This window comes from Panulirus ornatus, chromosome 57 (assembly GCF_036320965.1).
Source record: "Panulirus ornatus isolate Po-2019 chromosome 57, ASM3632096v1, whole genome shotgun sequence".
In the NCBI taxonomy this organism is placed as follows: Eukaryota; Metazoa; Arthropoda; class Malacostraca; order Decapoda; family Palinuridae; genus Panulirus; species Panulirus ornatus.
In genome coordinates, this window is record NC_092280.1 from 556,301 (window position 1) to 566,300 (window position 10,000).

Genomic DNA, 10,000 nt, shown 5'->3' on the forward strand with positions numbered 1-10,000 from the left:
TCCTACCCACCGCCACAATGCACACTCTCAGTCATGACCATCATGATAACCAACCATTCAGTCTTGTCAGGCTGAAACCAGACTCCAGTATCCGGGAGGGACGCACCAGCATCGTACACCAGTTCAACTGAGCTATACGGAGATCTGTCATTATCCGGGATAATGGCTGCGCTCTCAGACTCCTGCTAACGATCAAAGCTTGGGTCCAGGATGACGAACACGAGGACTGCAGGAGCAACTTGTCAACTCTCCATGACTTCTCATTATGAAGTTGTTTGAATATCTTATGTATGAATGAAAGATTTAGAGATCTATTTGAAGTCCCTGAGGAGAGGTGTCACAGGATAATGAGTTGATACCTCCTAATTAGTTTTCATGCCATCGTAAACCACTTCCTCGAGGACGTGGACTTTATTGTACACATCTGTCTTCTTACTTGGAAAAGAAATGATATTTGTCTAAGAACGGCTGGTGGTGTGACCTATGGTGACTTCTCTCAGATAAAGTCAAGGATCCTACCACAGTTCTGACATATGGCTCATATGACCTTACTAGTGGCTCACCACGGTTATGTTCACAACACATGCATTACCTTGTGTTGGTACTGCTTCATCCATCAAACATTACGGTGTGTTGGTACTGCTTCATCCATCAAACATTACGGTGTGTTGGTACTGCTTCATCCATCAAACATTACGGTGTGTTGGTACTGCTTCATCCATCAAACATTACGGTGTGTTGGTACTGCTTCATCCATCAAACATTACGGTGTGTTGGTACTGCTTCATCCATCAAACATTGCGGTTTGTTGGCACTGCTTCATCCATCAAACATTGCGGTGTGTTGGTACTGCTTCATCCATCAAACATTACGGTATGTTGGCACTGCTTCATCTACCAAACATCACCGTGTTTTAACACAGCTTCTTTACCAGATATTACCTTGTGTTGATACTGTTTCATCCACCAAACACATTTTGTCCAACTACTTCAAGATCCTACAAATTGTACAGTATTTTTCGAATTTTCTAGTTATGACGTGTTAATCCTTACATACTATGAGGTATTATGGGTCCCGATTCTTCCTATTCTCAGCACCCTCACATCAACTAGCCTTCTCTGGGTGTTTACTGAGCTTTCGGACTCGAGAGAGAGAGAGTTGTCAGGAATATGAGCTGTACTTGTGATTCACCTGAAGTAAGACTGAAGAAGGTAAACAACTTGAGGAAATAAAGAAATGTGTACAGTGAGGCGGCAGTGGGCCACTGAGGAGGAACTGGGACACTGGAAAAATAGGAGGGGGACGCTGGAACAATAAGAGGGGGACACTGGAACAATAGGAGGGGAACACTGGAACAATAAGGAGGGGGGAACACTGGAACAATAAGAGGGGAACACTGGAACAATAAGAGGGGAACCTGGAACAATAAGAGGGGGACACTGGAACAATAAGAGGGGGACACTGGAACAATAAGAGGGGGACACTGGAACAATAAGAGGGGACACTGGAACAATAAGAGGGGGACACTGGAACAATAAGAGGGGGACACTGGAACAATAAGAGGGGGACACTGGAACAATAAGAGGGGGACACTGGAACAATAAGAGGGGGACACTGGAACAATAAGAGGGGGACACTGGAACAATAAGAGGGGGACACTGGAACAATAAGAGGGGGACACTGGAACAATAAGAGGGGACACTGGAACAATAAGAGGGGACACTGGAACAATAAGAGGGGGACACTGGAACAATAAGAGGGGGACACTGGAACAATAGGAGGGGAACACTGGAACAATAAGAGGGGACACTGGAACAATAAGAGGGGAACACTGGAACAATAAGAGGGGACACTGGAACAATAAGAGGGGAACACTGGAACAATAGGAGGGGAACACTGGAACAATAGGAGGGGAACACTGGAACAATAAGAGGGGAACACTGGAACAATAAGAGGGGAACACTGGAACAATAGGAGGGGAACACTGGAACAATAAGAGGGGGACACTGGAACAATAAGAGGGGAACACTGGAACAATAGGAGGGGAACACTGGAACAATAAGAGGGGAACACTGGAACAATAAGAGGGGAACACTGGGACATTGTGAGGATGTCAGAGCTGCAGCACCACAGGTGGCGACATCTACTTGTTATCATACGATACATTACCTTAATACAGCTGATTAGATAAGATTATCTTAAATTTCAGTAATGCAATAGAACTCTACAATAACATTAATTCATCTAAGATTGCCTTCAACTGCAGTCGTACAACCAATTACCATGATATGTGTACACAATACAGTGTCTTGAATTTCTGCGAAATGCTCTGGTCTACATGCAGTTTCTGCTTTTTGTGATAAACACATTGTAGGACATGTACCAGATATCTTCCAAATGTTTGTTTTTAAAGAATATGTGGTACGTTAGAATATGTGATATCTCCAGTCTCTTAGCGTAATATGAATTACATGAAGTGTATTATCATCTATTGGTTTCATGAAGTGAATAAGATCTGGTATAATTCTCATGACCCACCCAGCCCACTCTCGTCCAGTCACCATGGCTTACCCCTACAACACACAGACCACGGGGTCAACAAGGATACGGACAGGGATCAACAAGCACACAGACTGTAGGATCAACAAGAACACAAACAATGGGGACAACAAAGACACAGACAATGGGATCAACAAGGATACAAACAATGGGGACAACAAAGACACAGACCGTGGGATCAACAAGGACACAGACCTTAGGGACAACAAGGACATAGGCTGCTGGGTCACCTAGAGGCAGGAGACGATTGTGAGACAACAGTCGCTGACTACCACTGAAAGCTCGGGTCGCTACAGGGGCCGTTCGCCAGACAGCAAACATTCACTGTGAGCAGCAATCAAAATTGAATGATAAATGAACTTCATGAAAATCTTCCATTGAAATAATTCTACGAATAATATTAATTTGCACAAAAATAATGATGACCTTTACTGAATCACACAATAAATGGTTCGTTCTTATCAAAGGGCAAGTTTTATGCACTCAGGGAATTCTGCAAATGATGAATAAATGAATATACAACCACGTATAGATACTGAAGTAAAGATATATATATATATATATATATATATATATATATATATATATATATATATATATATATATATATATATACACTGGAAAGAATCACAATTTTGCGCTTGATCGAGTATTCCTATGAGTCCACGGGGAAAATGAAAGACGATACGCTCCCAAGTGCACTTTCGTGTAATAATCACATCATCAAGTGAGACACAAGAGAGAAATATAACAGTCAGTTGATTTACAACGAAGAGACGTAGCTAGGACGTCATTTGGTAAATATGCGATTGTCCAAGACAGACAACGAGCGTATCATAAACTACTATGTTTACAAGAAGGTGAATTGTTTACAAACTTTATCAACAATAAAATTATCCATAGTGCATAGAAACGCGCACTTTCTTTGTTCGTATTCATATACCTCCTCGTTGTACAGTTAGGTTCGGTAAAATGCTATCTGCTGGCTATGTGCGCCTTTTGGGAAATGACCGATGTAAACCCCGTTGCTCACCAACGTGAGACGAAGGGTATTCGAGTACTCAGTATTCGAATAGTTATTTCCTATTAGCCATGCCCATAGCCTAGCAGGTAGCATTGCATTCCCGCCTCTTGCACAGGGATCCCGGGTTCGATCTTGGCTGTTGGAGGTTTGTATGATATATATATATATATATATATATATATATATATATATATATATATATTTCTTCATACTTACCTTCATTACTGGCGCTCCCCCTTCCCGCAGGAAACAGCATCGCTAACCCCTACTTCAGCCAGATAACGCCAGGAAAACAGACAAAAAAGGCCACATTCGTTCACACTCAATCTCTAGCTATCATGTGTAATGGACCGAAGCCACATCCAGGCCCCGTAGAACCTTTCCATGGTTTACCCCAGACGTTTCATATGCCATGGTTCAATTGCTTTCCAATACAATAACACCATCAGTACGACCTTGATAAATAGTGGGCCAAATCATGCAACAATTGGGAGTGTTTACGCCTTCAATTGCGAGGCGTGTAAAGATATTCGTATAGGCTAGACCGGAAAAACTGAAACGGAGAGGTGTTATTGGCACCGTCATGCAGTACGCAGGGATGACCACAAAAATGCGATCGCTAAACATTGTCATGAAAATATTCACCTCATAGATCTTGAAAATCCCGTTATTCTATACCCCTCTGCTGATTATGCCACACGTAACGTCATTGAATCTTTCTTAATTGCTAATACCGAGAACTTTAATTTGTCCTCAGGCAATCTTAAAGCCCATCCTAGCATTAACCAAATCATTTGTGAAAATTGAACAACACGAAGACATAAAAATTGTTGCTCAAGATACATCCAGCTACCCAGGTCAACCCTCGTCACGTGACCCCCATTAATCACTCACCCTTACAACGGTTACTGCCAGACAAAGCGGACAGTGGTTGGTCTGTACAGATTGCTGCTGGACGGCGGGACTCAAGTGTGATGTTGGGATTTAAATAACTTTGTTAAGTACTGGCACCTGATGATGAGGTGGATTGTCTCCACGAAACATGTCGTGCCACATGTATAGAAAAATTACATGTTAGATAGAATTGTATGAACTCCTATTGAAGTGCGATTTCACCTTCATGCTATCATCACGGACTAGTGTCATAATCATATGATATATATATATATATATATATAAATATATATATATATATATATATATATATATATATATATATATATATATATATATATATATATATATATATATATATATATATATATATATATATATATATCAGATCTTTTTGTCGGGCCCCACTCTCTCTCTCTCGCTGCCGCAGAACTAGGGTGAAGGTCAATCCAAAGCTGATATCATAAATCGTTATTAATCAAATTGTGAATCTCAACCAGAAACAGTAATCAGAATTTATCACCTGCTAATTATCCAACCTTACTGCTTAATTGTTCCATAATAATTATCCAACCTTACTGCTTAATTGTTCCATAATAATTATCCAACCTTACTGCTTAATTGTTCCATAATAATTACTCTTTAGGTATGTAAATGACAAGACGTAAAGCCGTTACGTATTATCAGCAGGAAACTGTACTAATCTGTATTTTTTATGATATAAACATTTTGTTGCATCTTCCTCCGACACCATCGTGAAGTGTAGCACTTACCTCTGACCACTTCTTGATATGTTACAACGATACTGTCGATTCCTTCCTGAAATGCTGGAGTTACCACCGACCTCCTAAAATGCTGTAGCTGATTTCTTCCTAAAATGCTGGGTCTGCGACCGATCCCCTCCTGAAATGTTGATATATCTAGGCGGATGGAAGAGCCTGTTGTCAAAGGGTAGATTGACTTACATTTGTTTCACACATTAACCCAATAAGCCACAGTCGGTTCGGCGAGCTGGAATGCGTCATGAAACACAAATATAAATTGTTCTTTTTTCCAAATCAGTCTATATTTTACTCTGATCCATGCCTTGGTTACGCTAATAAATCAATTTTTTTTTTTTTATAGTCCAAATCACCTTTTTAAATTTCTTTTGGATACCTACTTGATGACTTTGACGGACCATATATGCCTCCGTTTCTGTGGATTGTCTGCTGAACACAACTACCTCCACGTGACGTGACTGATCCTATGCACACAGCACCATCTCTGGGCTGTGGTCTTTTGTTTTGATACATGATTGTGCAACATATTAGAGCCTGAGGTACTACCACTGCGGAGGTTTACATCTTGTTTTATATAATCATTCTTATAAGAATTATGTCATCAGCACCTGAAAAAATCTGCAGGTTGCTCTTGTGTGTTACTGAACATAATCAAATTCAGCTAACAGTTCCACTCATAGTCTCCCATATACTCTTGATTCCCTGCCATAATTACGTAACATGATACTAATACTAATGGGAATGTCCGCGCTTGTGTTCGTGCTGCTGCTGCAATCGACTCTGAGACCTTGGTCACCTCTTCTGCTTGCAGAACTATGATTCTCTCTCACCAGGCTGCATCCTGCCTCACCAGACTGCACTCTGCCTCACCAGACTAATGGTGAGCGTCCGGACACTTTAATCCCTGGGGAACACAACAGTTCTCGGGTTCGCCCGCATTTCTCACCCAAGCTCTGGTCTCTAGAGTGTCATTTACCAGAACACCTCACAATGCAAGAATTGATGAGGTGAAGAACTGGGAAGTTCTTCTTTTGATGTTAACGATTTCTTCCTGAACATGACTGGCTAAGGAGTGCGTCACGCTTTTATGATGGCTGATGTTTAGTCAAAATGATTAAACAGTTTGATATAAACGCAATACATTTCTCTTTCATTCTAGGAAGCATGAGGATCTGCATCAAATTTCAACGTTTAATTTCAAAAACCATTTTCCCCCGACAAGCTGGGAGAATTGTTCACTAAATGTTGAAATTCAAATGCTACTTTCTGTAACATTTCAAAGTGTGTAGGTCAACAAAATCTATTCTAGTTTCATGAAAGAAAAATTCTCCTATTATACTAATCATTTGATTTTAAGGCAAGAGATGAATCTGGACGAACAACATGTTTCTTAAATTCTCTTTCGTGTGATTAAACTGGTTGTAGTGGCTGGCGCTCCAGCAGGGAGAGTTGACTGCAACACCTTCATCTCATATGGCCTCTGATTCTCAGCCAGTATGAAGAATTGCTACTACTACTACGAGGTTGCGATGAGAAACTAACCCAAAAACTGAACGTTCGCCTCGTGTTGGCTCGCTGCCACGTACAAACTATCATGTACGTCACATATATACTATGATATGTAACAATGTTGCTAGAATATGGATTCGTAATATTTCAACACATTCGTAATGGTCCCATTTCCCTGACACTGCTGTAAACAGTTTATGAAAAGCAGGAACACCGTTTTTTGTGATCTGCAATACTTCCACAGGAACTTATGTGTTTCTACATAAGAACTATGATACTTGCACATGAATTCTTCTCTGGCTCCTCTGGAATTCTTCGTCATGAGTAACCTAAAATGTTAGGTTCAAAAGCTGTTTGTTTCTTGTCACAAAAACAAACAAATTACATTTGCTTTTCGAGTAATATTCTTAAACCATAGTTGATGTTACCGATTGACTTATTTCCTATATAGTTCCCGGCTTCTGACGTTGGATCGCTTTTTTACACAGTCAGTCGAGAGATCATTCCATTATTCACCTTTTAAAATAAATTGAATTATTTGTACCATAAACTGTTGTTATTTTCAAAAGAATTTGAAAGTTTAAGATATTCTTTGTTCTTTTGACAGGTTTGCTTTGACTGAATCAATTTTATTTTTATCATTTTGCTTTGTTTGATGTTTACATAACACTTTTACCAAAAACAAACTCCTAGTTGATTCCCCCAAACAATCTTTCATTGCCTGACGTACCGTTTTCTCAACAGACGATTGTTTAACATCAGCATCCAAAGGTCGTCTATATACAAGACAAATTACCAAAATTCATGTATTTATTCGTTTATTCTTTTGTTTGTTTAGTGAGTTGGTGCAGAGGAATGGTGTTGAGATAACGCGGTGAAACCTCGTCCATAACTAGGGCAAAGTGCATCTCTTGGATGATGGGTATTCCCTGGTCTTGGATGATGGGTATTCCCTGGTCTTGGATGATGGGTATTCCCTGGTCTTGAATGATGGGTATTCCCTGGTCTTGGATGATGGGTATTCCCTGGTCTTGGGAGACAATCAAATTAGTATTCCAGATCTACACTTGGGCCACCATGAACATTTACAGGAAACGAATATTGCAGTTGTTCAGTAACAGACAGAATCAAGAACTTCAAAAACATAAAATACAGAACATTCTTGGTATTGCCGATGACGACATTTGCAACTTTTTACAATATCTGAAATGTCCTTGACCCACTGAGGTCTCCTGCCAGAGCTCGTACGGAGCTTCTTGCATTCTAAATGTCTGAGATAGTATGAGTTTGGACATTTCATGCTGGGTTGGTCCCTTTAATGTTCTGTGTCGAGGATGAGGTTTAGATTTTTGGCACTTTTTCAATTTCTGTTTTTGAGTTTTTGTTTTCAAAAAACTAAAAAAGAAAAAAAGTGCAGTGCTTCAATCTTTCTTCCATTGATGTAAGTTGCTCATTCGGTAATCGCGAAAGTTTCAGAATTACCTTTTTTGATCAAGCTCTGCGTGTTAACCTCTCTTAACCATTCCTATTACAACTCTTTTCTGTATTTTCCACGCCTCTCTGGCGGCAATAATTCTGTCTCATGTTTACAACTTTCTGCAGGATTTTCTTTTTCTCCTGTGATGTGTATTCTTTATCTCAGGAGACGTAAATAACATTTGTGGTGGTCTTATGTATTCATGAGCCAGACCGCTGCATAATTCCCCAGGCTCATGTCAGTTAAGTCATTCGTGTGGAAGACCTTTTTCTCCAAGAAATACGAGAATATTCTTTTTTAGGTTTAAGTTCGTTGCCCTCCTCTTTGTTTGTTTTCATTCTTTTTCCTAAAGATAGCATCAGGGTTTATGCTTTCATTCCATAAATATCTTTCCTCCGTTATGTCCTTCCTACAAAGTAGGCTGCAGGTCAACATTATTCTGAATATCCGTAAAATTATTGTGTAGAGTTCAGCGATCTAGATACAGGCCACAGGTTATGACACATTCAGTGATGACCGAACTTTTTATTCGTAATTTAGATTTTATTCATTTTTAATTTTTTGTATCAATTTATCAACTTTTTCTTAAGGATGGTAGCTCATAAATCTATCAGCCTCAGAAAATCTGTGTTTCTAGAGGACAAAAGTATTGGTGATTTGTACTGAAATTCACTCTTTCTTGAGTGTCCAGCTCTTCACACTGGATCATTTCACCACAGTGAAATGAGACAATAGACTCCACTTACTTTCATAAGAGGTGTTACAGAGAAACATACATAAGGGCCTAAAGAAGATGGCTAGTTGAACTCTCGAGTCTACCTTTTAGGTCTTGGAAGTTACAGGCCAGACAAACTCTCACTGCCCGTATGTAACTGTAGCAGAGAGAAAGAAGAAAAATATATAAAAACTGAGAAACAGCGACATTCACAAGGAATGCAAATGGCGTCACCCGGAGCTGCCGCCTGTGCAGGTATTGCTCCCGGGACGCTGAGAATGTGTGGTCTCATTAAAGATGACCAGGAGATGAATATTACCAGACTACACACACACACGTCACAGCTGGCACACACACACACACACACACACACACACACACACACACACACACACACATATATATATATATATATATATATATATATATATATATATATATATATATATATATATATATGAGTGTGGATGTGTGAAAGTGTGTGGAAAAAGAAAGCTGAGAGTAAATGTGAATAAGAGCAAGGTTATTAGGTACAGTAGGGTTGAGGGTCAAGTCAACTGGGAGGTAAGTTTGAATGGAGAAAAACTGGAGGAAGTGAAGTGATTTAGATATCTGGGAGTGGATCTGTCAGCGGATGGAACCATGGAAGCGGAAGTGGATCATAGGGTGGGGGAGGGGGCGAAACTTCTGGGAGCCTTGAAGAATGTGTGGAAGTCGAGAACATTATCTCGGAAAGCAAAAATGAGTATGTTTGAAGGAATAGTGGTTCCAACAATGTTGTATGGTTGCGAGGCGTGGGCTATGGATAGAGTTGTGCGCAGGAGGGTGGATGTGCTGGAAATGAGATGTTTGAGGACAATATGTGGTGTGAGGTGGTTTGATCGTGTAAGTAATGAAAGGGTAAGAGAGATGTGTGGTAATAAAGAGTGTGGTTGAGAGAGCAGAGGCGGGTGTTTTGAAATGTTTGGGTGCATGGAGAGAATGAATGAGGAAAGATTGACCAAGAGAATATATGTGTCAGAGGTGGAGGGAACAGGAAG